This window comes from Lytechinus variegatus, chromosome 2, assembly GCF_018143015.1.
Source record: "Lytechinus variegatus isolate NC3 chromosome 2, Lvar_3.0, whole genome shotgun sequence".
NCBI classification, from domain to species: Eukaryota; Metazoa; Echinodermata; class Echinoidea; order Temnopleuroida; family Toxopneustidae; genus Lytechinus; species Lytechinus variegatus.
Window position 1 is genome coordinate 31,918,857 of NC_054741.1, and position 12,587 is coordinate 31,931,443.

The window sequence follows — 12,587 nt, forward strand, 5'->3', positions numbered from 1 at the left end:
AAGTCATCATGGTAAGTGTAGTTCATTTTGATATTGTTATTATTATTATTATTATTGTATTCTTAATCCAAGATAAAATATCATGTGTGCATTAAATTAAACATGGTTCTTTTCACTTTGGGCGATCCACATTATGTATGCTTTCAGAACGGCTTTCAAACCTCTTGATGTTTTCAATTGGATATTGCTGTTTCATTAGATATTCATGTTTTGATGACATTGCTACTCCTGTGCACTTGAAATAAATTATTTTAAATATTATTTCAGTTTCATATTTCACAAAGAGACTATGGTTTTGATTTGTGAAGTCCCCCAGCTTGAGATTTACTGATGGCTGTCATGTTTATGGTGAGCAATTATGAAAATGCATAGGGGAAGGCGGGGTAAGTTGAGCATAGGGGCAAGTTGAGCCACCAGCCGCAGGCCAATAATGAATGAGTCAGACATTGTGGCGGTGTCATGTATTGATGACCCATAGCATAACCCCTAACCCCACCACATTGTTTCCAACTTTGAAACAAAAAGTAGTTTTTTAGAGGGAAAAATGTGAATTTCAGCCAAAAAAGTAAAAAAGAGTGTGAAATAGATAAGTGCTTTATAAACACACAAGTCTTTAAATATAATAAAGACATGATAACAACATTATTAGTCCAGGTATGGATCTTCATTCTTGTCATAGTCTTTTATATGATGGATGCATAATAAATGTGTGGATACAAAATTATCGCACTAAGTTCGGACTGGGGTAAGTTGAGCCAAACAGCATGGGGCAAGTTGAGCCATGGTAATTCCTATGGTAATGTATCTTAAAAAAGAAACAAACCATAAAAATCGATTGAAATGCAGGCTGAAAGGAGCAAATTTACATGACTGCTCTTTTCCTTTTACAGGATGTTAGTATTTATAGAGAATTAGCAAGTGAAAAGACTTTAAACAAAAAATTGACATGCTGGTTCTCCCCCATACATTTTGTACATAGTTTTTGTGGCTCAACTTACCCCAGAAGGTGGCTCAAACTTACCCCATATATGGGGCAAGTTGAGCCATTTGACATCGTTTTTTTCAAAGGTCACGATGACTTTCAGTGTTGGGGTAGAAATTTATATATAGGTGGAAAATATTTCAGAAGAATGAAATTTCAAAGCAAGGTACTTATTTCGACAAGATTATTAATCATATCAATTCTAACTTGCAAAAAGCAAAAAGTGTCACAACTTACCCCGCCTTCCCCTACATTTTGCAGTTACAGTTGTGTACAATGTCATGTGTTGGAGTTTGGATATACGTGATGTTTATCATGGATACTTGCACATCTCCCAGATGAGTAGCTGGGAATAATAGCAATCCCTCCTCAATTTCAAATGTAAAAGATGTTATTTTCATTGATTTCATTGACAATCCACGGATTTGGTTACAATAATTACTTATCTAATTAGGGCTGAGGTATATGCTTTTATCTTCAGGCTCGGAAGGTATACTTTCTATGTCAATACGGGCAAGAGTTCTAACTACTGGTGTGCCTCATGACGAAGTTTTAAAGTTGTATACAGTGCAGCAAGATGCTATATATCATTTAGAAGTGTATATGTTAACAGAATTGCACATTTTCCACCTCTGATTTCCAAGTTCGTTGTTGCTACATGTACATGTATTTTCTAGCTGAGTTTATTAAATACGCGAACAAAAGCACAAAACATGAAATTGTGCAATTTATAAATGACAGGGTCTCGCAATTTGCGCTTCTTTCAATACACAGCAATATGAAACATTTACAGTTATTCAAAGAAGCAATGGTAGATGTTGACTTGGGATGTATTTTTTTGTATGCATTTGCCTGCGCTTTCATTGGATGAATCTATTGGCATAGTAGCATTTGATGTCTTGCATTGCCGTTTCTGTTTGTCTAAACAATGCCTGTGTATCTCTAAGAAATGATTCTCATTGGGGACAGTGGTAAAGCTAATTGTCAAAATATTATCAGATATCAAGATCCGGTACATTAATGTGTACTTAATCTTTGTAAAATCATGAAATCTTAGCTCAAATTTGATAATTCTGATGATCACTAACACAGGAAAGCATATGTGTATTAATATTGCTTTGATAAATACCAGACATTTGGTGAAATTCCGTGCTTACTTTGCTCATTTCTCAGCGATTACGCATTTTCTTCCAGAACTATTTGGCACATATTTTTTATTCATAGTAAATTTTATTGGATTCTGTTCAAACGTTACCACACCTGGTATTTATCTTTAAAATTGCGTTCATTATTTGATTTGTAATTACTTCACTACATTTGGCTCGTTTTGGGAACTCTATTGTTTACTTTACATCTTGTTTATGTTTTCATATTTCTATTTTATTTTCTTTTGATTTTAAAACTTCTAAATCACATTTCTTGTTCTGGTTGTCTCTAAATGTCAAAGCTAAACCAAATTTATGAATATGACAACTCTAACTTTTGAATGTGCATGATGAATACAAAAGTTTAGTTGTGCATATTTTTCCTTTTATGAAGTGACAACGCATTAAGAATTAAAGATACTGCAATTTATTTGTATTAAACTGTTAAACATTACGAAACATCGTGTAATCTCAAAGGATTAAGGTGTGCTTGTGATTTTTTTCAGCAAAGTGCAGTTGAGTATTTGTCATATTTATCATATTTATGTTTGCTGTGTATACTATAAATCAATTTGTGTACACACTTTAGACCCCTTCTGTGTTGATTTTGTTTTGGTTGGCTTTGTTTATAGTTCTTATTGGAAGTGAGAATAAAACTTATTAAGTATCTTCCACTGATGAAATCCATATTTTATTGTTCCAAATAGAAATCTGAAATAGAAATTCTCTCAAAATTCATTTTCCTAATTGATTGTGGGCTTGGCATCCAATGGAGCGCCAGATCAAGGTTGCTCTATCCCTTGAATTGTTGAGTGCCAAACAGGGTAGTAGTAATAACTCCCAACTTTAAATATTTTATGGTCTAACACGGCTCTGGCTTGAACTTTACGAACTGAGCCAACATGGCCGTTTGAGCTTCGAATGCAGTCCTAACCTATCTGTGGTTTGAAGCCCCATGACACTTGTTCAGAATTGGCAGTCCGTCAAGGAGAATCAGCCCTAAAAAAATATTCTTGAAAGATTTTTAGGGGATTTTGAATTCACCCAACTGGAGTTCAAATATGGTACATTCATTTGACCAATTGTCTCATACACTAGTCACACTGGAGGCAAAATGAGCCACAATGGAGTCAGATTCAGATTTTGTGCTATGTTCTTGTATAGTCGAAGGGCATTTGTAAAGTTCTAAAAAAAAATTTGAAAACTGATTTTAGATTGATCGCAATGAAGATATTCTTTTCATGAATGCTTTATGCAGGTTAAATTGGATTGTGTAATTTGTTTTGAAATGTATTTTTGAGGTTGAACATGATTAATATGAAATTGGCATTTCATCAAACGAAAAACTGTGGTCTCTAAAATATTTTAAGATTGATGGGCCATCATCGCCCTAAATATTATTACTGTGGATGTATAAGCAGACATGGCTGATGAGAAGAGAAAATAATAAATTTTACTTGTATTACTATATTTTTTTATTCTGTTTTGTGTTATGTTATTACTTTTGTTTGTGCTTCAAGACTTAATATCTTTTGGCATTGTTGAATTGGTCCTAACTGTCAGAATTGCATGAATATTGCCTCATATATATTTGCACCTACTCTGATGGTCCTGCAGAAAATAGACGTCCTGTTTTAAGTATTATCAAAGAATTACAGTGTACTCTTTTTTATGGTCTAATACTGTTGAAGATGGTAATTTTACTATGATATGGCAGTAACAGTAGTTAGGTGATGAAGATACACTGAACACATACCAGCCCCCCCCTCCCAGTTAAAAAGATTTATGGATTAAATGCTGTTTCCTTAAAAGTAATCCCAACAGCGAAATAGTGTGATTAAAATGAGAAAAATCAAGCAACGTGAACACTGAATATGACACTTAAGATCTTCTCTTTATTTCACAAAATCAGTCACCTTGTGCCAACACAGATGATATGCAAATGAAAGGGAGGATGAGGTCGTATTCATCATTTGTTTTGTATAGTGATGTATGATTTTTTGTATATTTATATACGGTACCAGTCAAAAGTTGGGTACACCTGTAGTCAGAACTTATTTTTTAAATCATTTACAATTTATTCACTTATGCTCTTCAAACACAGTGACAATTTAGTATCAAAATAAAAGGTAATTATCAGGCATCAAACTGACTTTATTTTGAAGATGAAAAATCGTTTCAGAAATCACCCAGGCGTGTCCAAAGTCCCCGCTTTCTCTGTCAATTTAAGTCAAATGAGGATTTTTGTCATTTTGTGATTTTAGTGTTGACTCTGTGCGTTTCATAATTCATTGGTTTTTAGTGAAGAATCTTTCAATATTAATTGATCAGTAAACGACAAACATCACTTCTGAAGAAAACTAAGATACCCTTGTGGTGAAATAATTGAGCATTTTCATATTTTCAAAACTTACCGGTCGAAGGTTTGTTTATTTTTACATTTTTCTTGTTACATTTTGTCTTTAATAATTCAATTATACCATTCAAAATGTTCCTGAAGTTAGGCATATCTTTTCAGTGAATACAAAGTAATAAAAGAGAAAGCAATTGTGATAATTGAAATCGAGATGAGACCAGACATAGAGTACAAGCACAGTACCTTGAAAAAAAAAATGCTATTTCTGTATCTGCAATATCTGACTTTCTTGACAAGTTCCAGTTAAGGATACACCTTCCCTACATCTATGATTCCTCAAAGAAGCCACCTTTGGTGTGTATGATGGCGACGCAAACACGTACGTGACATTTGGTTGAGTACATTCTTAAAGGAGAATGAAACCTTTAGAACAAGATAACTTGTGTGAAAACAGAAAAATCAAAGAAATAGATCAACAAAAGTTTGAGAAAAATCAGACAAATAATGAGAAGGCTATTAGACTGTGGGATGGACAAGGAAAATGTCTCTAGTTTTTCATTTCCGTGGGGCGGCAAATACAACCACGGTTCTTGGACATGATAATATGTAAAATATTATGAGTGAATACATGCACAATGTTGCCATCGGTAAATTCTGCTCCTGACCTCAAAATTAAAATAATAATATGCAAAATCGTACCATTGATTCGACTGGAAATTCCGCCATTCACCCCGTGTGTTAAGGACTTCCGTGAACGCGCGCAAGCGTGCACAATGCATGTAACCTCGTTCGCGTTTTATTTTTTTTTATTCGCTGTACATGATATACGTTATAATACAGAATGTACGATGGCGGATAAGATGTCGTCGTCTTCGTCGTGTTTTGACAGCGAAAATGACGATTTATCACTAGCAAATATATGCTACATGCACGTCTTACCCAAGGAAAGAGGGCCAGTAAATTCCTTTCAAGTAAAGAGCTAGAACAAATTTAAGCCTTTGCTGCATTTGTTGATGTATTGTAGACTACCTGGGACTTCAGAATAAAAATAGCTATTCGTGCAGCAGAGTTTTCGATTGACTTGCATGCAACCCGGCCCATCCCAGGGAGCAGTGGCTTAACAGTGCAGGGGGGGGGGGCAAGCTATCCCCCCTGGCGGAGTTCACCGGGAACTTAAAGGGGAAAAAAGAAAAGGAGAATGACAGGGGAAAAAAGGGGGAGAATGAAAGGGAAAGGGGAAAAAGAGGAACTGGAAAAGGAAAGAAAGAAGAACAGATAGATTGTCATAAAAAGGTGATTTTATTTTTTTAAAAATAAGCATGCAAAATCATAAACAAAATCTTGTTTACCGTGGCGTACAGACCAAGAAAAAAAGGAAAAGGAAAGAGAGAAGGGTGAAAAATATGTTATCTTCTTTAACATTATGTCAAAATCTGAAATTGGATTTTTGTAATAAAAATGTATAATTTTTTGCTCACTCGCATTTTTTTTTTACCCGATACACCATATCGCCCCTCAAAATGTTGCCTCATGACGCCATTGCCTGCCCCCCCCCCTTTTGAGAAGCAAAATACTAAAATTTGTAATGTAAATATGCCATTAAAACAAAGGTGTGCCCCTCTTTTGAAATTGAAGACCCTTTTTTTCGTGTACGAAATATACTTCATTTGTGGGTGAAAACCTTTATTTTTATTTTTTTTGCTTGTCAATTGGTTGAAAAACTTTTTTTTTTTTTTTTGGGGGGGGGGGGCTGGTCGAAACTTTCCTCTGAAAAATTAGCCCCCTTTTGGAAAATTATGGATCTGCCCCTGATAAGACCGGAGATTTTTTTGCTCTTGCCCCTCCTGCATGGCCACCGACCCGTTACGCTCCTGCCCAGCCCGACCAGCATTGCAGCAAGATCCGAATGGATCAAACTAACGTTATAGATGTAACGCGTCACATCTTGCTCAGAGCTAGGTCAAACATCGTTCGTATCACCAGCATTCCAGCAATCAAGCTATCGAAGGTGAAAAAGATACAGCGGATGATTTTGAGATGGTGATCCTTGTTATAGCGATCTTTGTCCATGCCAAAATTGTTTCACTTTGTGCTTTTGCATTTCATTCTCTGCAAAAGTGAAGCAGTACAAGCTTTGATGATTTTTGTATAGGTCTAGATTTCTTAATTGAATCGATACATGTGACTCATGTCATGACTTACTTCACCGCCACATTTACAAGCCTATAAATAGAAGACGAACTAAGTCATGAGTCACATTATTCATCGACTCAATTAAGAAATCTAGATGTAGACCTATACAAAATCATCAAATTTGCACCGCTTCACTTTTGCAGAGAGTGAAATGCAAGAGCACAAAGTGAAAACAAATTACCTTCGATCGCTTGATTGCTCAATGCTGGTGATATACGAACGATGTTTGACCTGGCTCTGGGCAAGATGTAAACGCGGTAGGCCTACATCGAACATCTATATTTATTTTGATCCATTCGGATCTTGCTGAAATGCTGGTCGGACGTCGGGCTGGTCTGCCGGGGCCGGGCTGCATGCAAGTCAATCGCAAACTTCTCTGCTGCACGAATAGCTATTTTTATTCTGAAGTCCCAGGTAGTCTACATCAACGAATGCAGCAAAGGCTTAAATTTGTTCTAGCTCTTTACTTGAAAGGAATTTACTGGCCCTCTTTCCTTGGGTAAGACGTGCATGTAGCATATATTTGCTAGTGATAAATCGTCATTTTCGCTGTCAAAACACGACGAAGACGACGACATCTTATCCGCCATCGTACATTCTGTATTATAACGTATATCATGTACAGCTAATAAAAAAATAAAACGCGAACGAGGTTACATGCATTGTGCACGCTTGCGCGCGTTCACGGAAGTCCTTAACACACGGGGTGAATGGCGGAATTTCCAGTCGAATCAATGGTACGATTTTGCATATTATTATTTTAATTTTGAGGTCAGGAGCAAAATTTACTGATGGCAACATTGTGCATGTATTCACTCATAATATTTTACATATTATCATGTCCAAGAACCGTGGTTGTATTTGCCGCCCCACGGAAAGTCATAATTTTAGCGACCATCCCACAGTCTATATGAGCATTTGAATATTGCGATCACTAATGCTATGGAGATCCACACACTGGCAATGCGACAAAGATGTGTGATGTCACTGATGAACAACTCTCCCCATTACTTTAGTATATATTTCATTAAATTTGCCTCTTTTATCACATCTATCAGTAGATCATGTATTCTTTCTATAGGAGGGCATGTAATACCGATTTTTAAAGAATACAATATGGATAAAGGTTTGCATCACTATAAGAAAAAGCAAAAAGAGACATTTTGGGGGTATTTCATAGCATCAAAGGGAAAGTTGTTCACATGTGACATCACACATCCTTGTCGCATTGCCAATGGGAGGATCTCCATGGCATTAGTGATTGCAATATTCAAATGCTCATAACTTTCTCATTGTTTGTCCATTTTTTTTCAAACTTTCGTTGATCTGTTTCTTTGATTTATCAGTTTCGGCACAAGCCTACATATTCCAAAGGTTTCATTCCCCTTTAAGGAAGTCTGGAAGTCACCCGATCTGAATCTTATCGAGATGATTTGGGATGAACTTGACAGAATCGTAAAGACAAAGCAGCCGACTTCAGCTGAGCACTGAGCGTCTTCGGGAAATCCTCCTAGAGGTCTGGAAACATCTCGCCAGACTTCCTCAAGAAACTACTCAACCGAATGCCACGTGTTTGCCGTGCCGTCATAAAAACCAGAGGTTGCTTCTTTGAGGAATCAACGATGTAAGGAAGGTGTATCCTTGGAACTTGTCAATTAGAAAGGCAGATATGGCAGATACAGAAATAGCATTTGTTGTTTTGTTTACAAGGTACTGTGCTTGTACTCTATGTCTGGTCTCATCTCGATTTCAATCATCACAATTTTTTTCTTTTTTATTATTTTATATTCACCGAAAAGACATGCTTAACTTCTCTTCACTTTTACGTTTTGCATTTTCTATGCGCCTTGGGCATTTAATCAATAAAGACACTGTCATTCTTATTAACTACAGGAACATTTTTTAATGGTATAATTGGTTTATTAAAGATAAAATAGGAGAAGAAAATCTTTGACAGGTAAGGGTGTCTGATTTGCTTCAAAAGTGATGTTTGTTTTTAATGATTTCCTTGGGCAAGAAGTTTATCCACATTGTGCTGCACTCGACCCAGGCTCGAGCGCCCAATTAAGGTAGCCGTGCAAAAGCCGGGGTAATAATAATAGCCCGGATAATAGCAGGGCCCACTGGGAGAACAGTTATTCAGCTGAAGTGGGTACCCTTGGTAAATATGCCGTTATTATTATTATTGTTATTATTATTACTATTATTATTACACAAAATGACAAAAATCCTCATTTGACTTAAATTGTCAGGTTGAGAGAGGGGGTTTTGACACGCCTGAGTGCTTTCTGAAACAATTATTAATCTTCAAAATAAAAAGTCAGTTTGAAGCCTGATAATTACCTTTTATTTTTATACTATTGTCACTGTTTGAAGAGCATAAGTGAATACATTGTAAATAATTTTAAAAAATCGATTCTGATTACATATGAACCCAAACTATTGACTGGTACTGTATGGGTATATATATATATATATATATATATATATATATATATATATATATATATATATATATATTACTCACTGAAGCACCCACGCAATGTTTAGGTCTTTGTTTATCACAATTATATATATATATATATATATAAACAAAGTGGAAATGTTCTGCTCGGAGTTGGTCCCATAAACAATTAGAAATGAAATAAAAACTCCGTAATGAAAAGTACTTTTCTACTTTTCATACTTTTTATTATGGATTTTTTATTTCATTTTTAATTATATGTATATATATATATATATATATATATATATATATATACATACCATACATAATACAAAACAATTAAATATTATGTTCTCCGCCAAGGTAAGGAAATAATGTAATGAACGAAATAATCGAAGAGAAATTTGAAGAAAATGTCCCTTTACTAGTTTTGATTTATTCTCAGAAAAATGAAATATCACTACTGATATTTCACTGCCTGGAGAATAAATGCACTAGAACGTTGAAGTTGAATTTTCTTCGATTATCTTGTTTATTATGTATAAATATATGCTATGAGACTGTCGCTGCGTCTATAAAGTTCTATTAGCTGCCTTGCTGTCGATCTTTGATCTTCATTCTGATTGTAAGTATATACGAAACAATTAGAGTACAATATGATAGCCTAAATTTATTACTTGAAATCATGTACATGTACAAAGGTTTATGATTTAATCGTTTTTGTTTGATATAATCTTTTATCATTATCATTGTACCGTCATTACTAATGAATACTCAATGAATGAGACAGTCGATGTCTGTCACTCGCTCACTATTTCTTTTGTATTCTATTACATGAAATATGCAATATTCCAATTTTGGCAGAATTTTATGCTTTTTCATTCAAACGAACTTTTTTTCAGGGATGGAGTTGCCTTTATGTATAATTTATTTTCTCAGGACAACCCATACATTGATCTAATTGGACATATTATATCATAAATACTTCTATGAAAACATATATGTACATGAACATTCAATCTTGGGAATTATTTTGTGTTTGGAATTATTATGCTCACTCGTGAAGTCACAGATTTGAACCTTTAAAAAAGTAATCGGATAGCTTTTTTTCATCAAACACTAAACAGGTTTTTCTCAATTGTGATATCGATAAAAAAAACAAAAAACTAATCATCATGTGAAAGTTTAAATAAGGATGGCACCTCGCCGCCTCCTACCTACATTATATATGGATCAACTTATTATTTTGTGTTTGGAATTATTATGCTCACTCGTGAAGTCACAGATTTGAACCTTTAAAAAAGTAATCGGATAGCTTTTTTTCATCAAACACTAAACAGGTTTTTCTCAATTGTGATATCGAAAAAAAACAAAAAACTAATCATCATGTGAAAGTTTAAATAAGGATGGCACCTCGCCGCCTCCTACATACATTATATATGGGTCAACCGAGATATATCCATCATAATCATCTTTATACAAGTATTACTCTTATAATGAACCAGCTAGGTTCCATATTATTACAGTTCGATCGAACATTAATATGCTACCCTCTCTTGAATGCAGTTGGTTGTACATTCTGTAAATAGAAAATTATGTCATCTTCGTTAGGCATTTTATTTGCCCAAAATGAAATCATCCATTAAGAATTTGTGTGCATGTGATCACGGTGAGATCAATGAGTGGGCTGTTAAATATTGTCATTCTGTTTGTTTTATTTACCGCACCTTCAGCTTCATCCTATATTTAGTTGGCCCACTCAATTACATGAAAAATGTGTCGACATTAATTGGCATATCAATAAAGTATATTTATATTCTTCGACGCTATATGGGGCTTGCACAAATTACAATAGGCCTATATGTATATATATATATATATATATATATATACATGTATATACTAGTAGTTGACACTTGAAAAACATCATAAAATTTACTGTATCTTAAAAAATATTTGAGATATCAAATAAATGCGTATATGTTATGACCCTTCATCAAATTGCTTTGTCATCACGAGCTGAAAATATTTGGTCATTTTTCCCCCAAAAAATCTCCATATTTTAGACAAGCTGTTAAAGATAACATCTTGACAAAAATATAATGTTTGTGCTAGTTACTTCTTAACACAAACGTTTCAGATTACACTTTATTGTTCTGTGGTGACATATCATGACAGAAAATGTTACTATAAGCATAAATTTTACATTTATATATTTCTATGCATTAAACGATGTTTGAAAATATAACAAACAATAGAATACACTTGGCCTAAATATTTCATTTTTTTCTTCAAAATAAATTCCACATGAAATATACTTTAATCCCAACAGCATTCCCAACTATATGTGAAAGCGCTCTTAAAGGTCAAGTCCACCTCAGAAAAATGTTGATTTGAATCAGTAGAAAAAAATCAGACAAGCACAATGCTGAAAATTTCATCAAAATCGGATGTCAAATAAGAAAGTTATGACATTTCAAAGTGTCGCTTATTTTTAACAAAATAGTTATATGAACGAGCCAGTTACATCGAAATGAGAGAGTCGATGATGTCAGTCACTCACTATTTCTTTTGTTTTTTATTGTTTGAATTATACAATATTTAAATTTTTACGAATTTGACGATTAGGACCTCCTTGCCTGAAGCACAAAATATTAAAATAATGGAATTCCACGTGTTCAGGGAAGAATGAAACTTCATTTCACTTAACAATGACGAGAAAATAAAAATATTTCATATTTCATATTTCATATAATAGAATACAAAAGAAAGAGTGAGTGAGTGATGTCATCAGTTCCTAATTTGCATACCGACCGAGATGTGCATATAACTGTTTTGTGAAATGAAGCGAAACTTTAAAATGCTATAACTTTCTTATTTTACATCCGATTTTGATGAAATTTTTAGTGTTGTGCTTGTTGAATTTTCTCTTTTTATTCAAATCAAGTGTTTGTTAGGATAGACTTGTCCTTTAATGGTAGTATTTATATTTCTGAAGAAAAAGTAAATTTTACCGATGTTTTGCAAGCGAACAAATTTCACTGAATTTCATGGGTTTATACCTTTTGCCTCAACTGTATTATATGCCAAAAGGAAGACTTTTTTTGAATTATGTATGTATATATATATATATATATATATATATATATATATATATATATATATACCAAGCTCATGTTAATGTGGGTTTTTTAGCAATCAAGATAATTCCATTACGTTTTGGATTACTTTAAAAGAGAAACCCCGTACTCAAATGTTCTTATTTTCTCCCCCAGCTTACAACTACAAGCCGTCCTCCAATAAACTGGAACCACCATCATTATTATACGGCTTCAGCATGGGTGCCTGAATGGTCATAATTTGACGTCATGAAGTCAAATTACGTAATTCAGGTCAATTTGTTTGCTCTGATTCTGCTTCAGATCCTCTTCGCGCGATATACCACCAATCAATTCTATATATAGT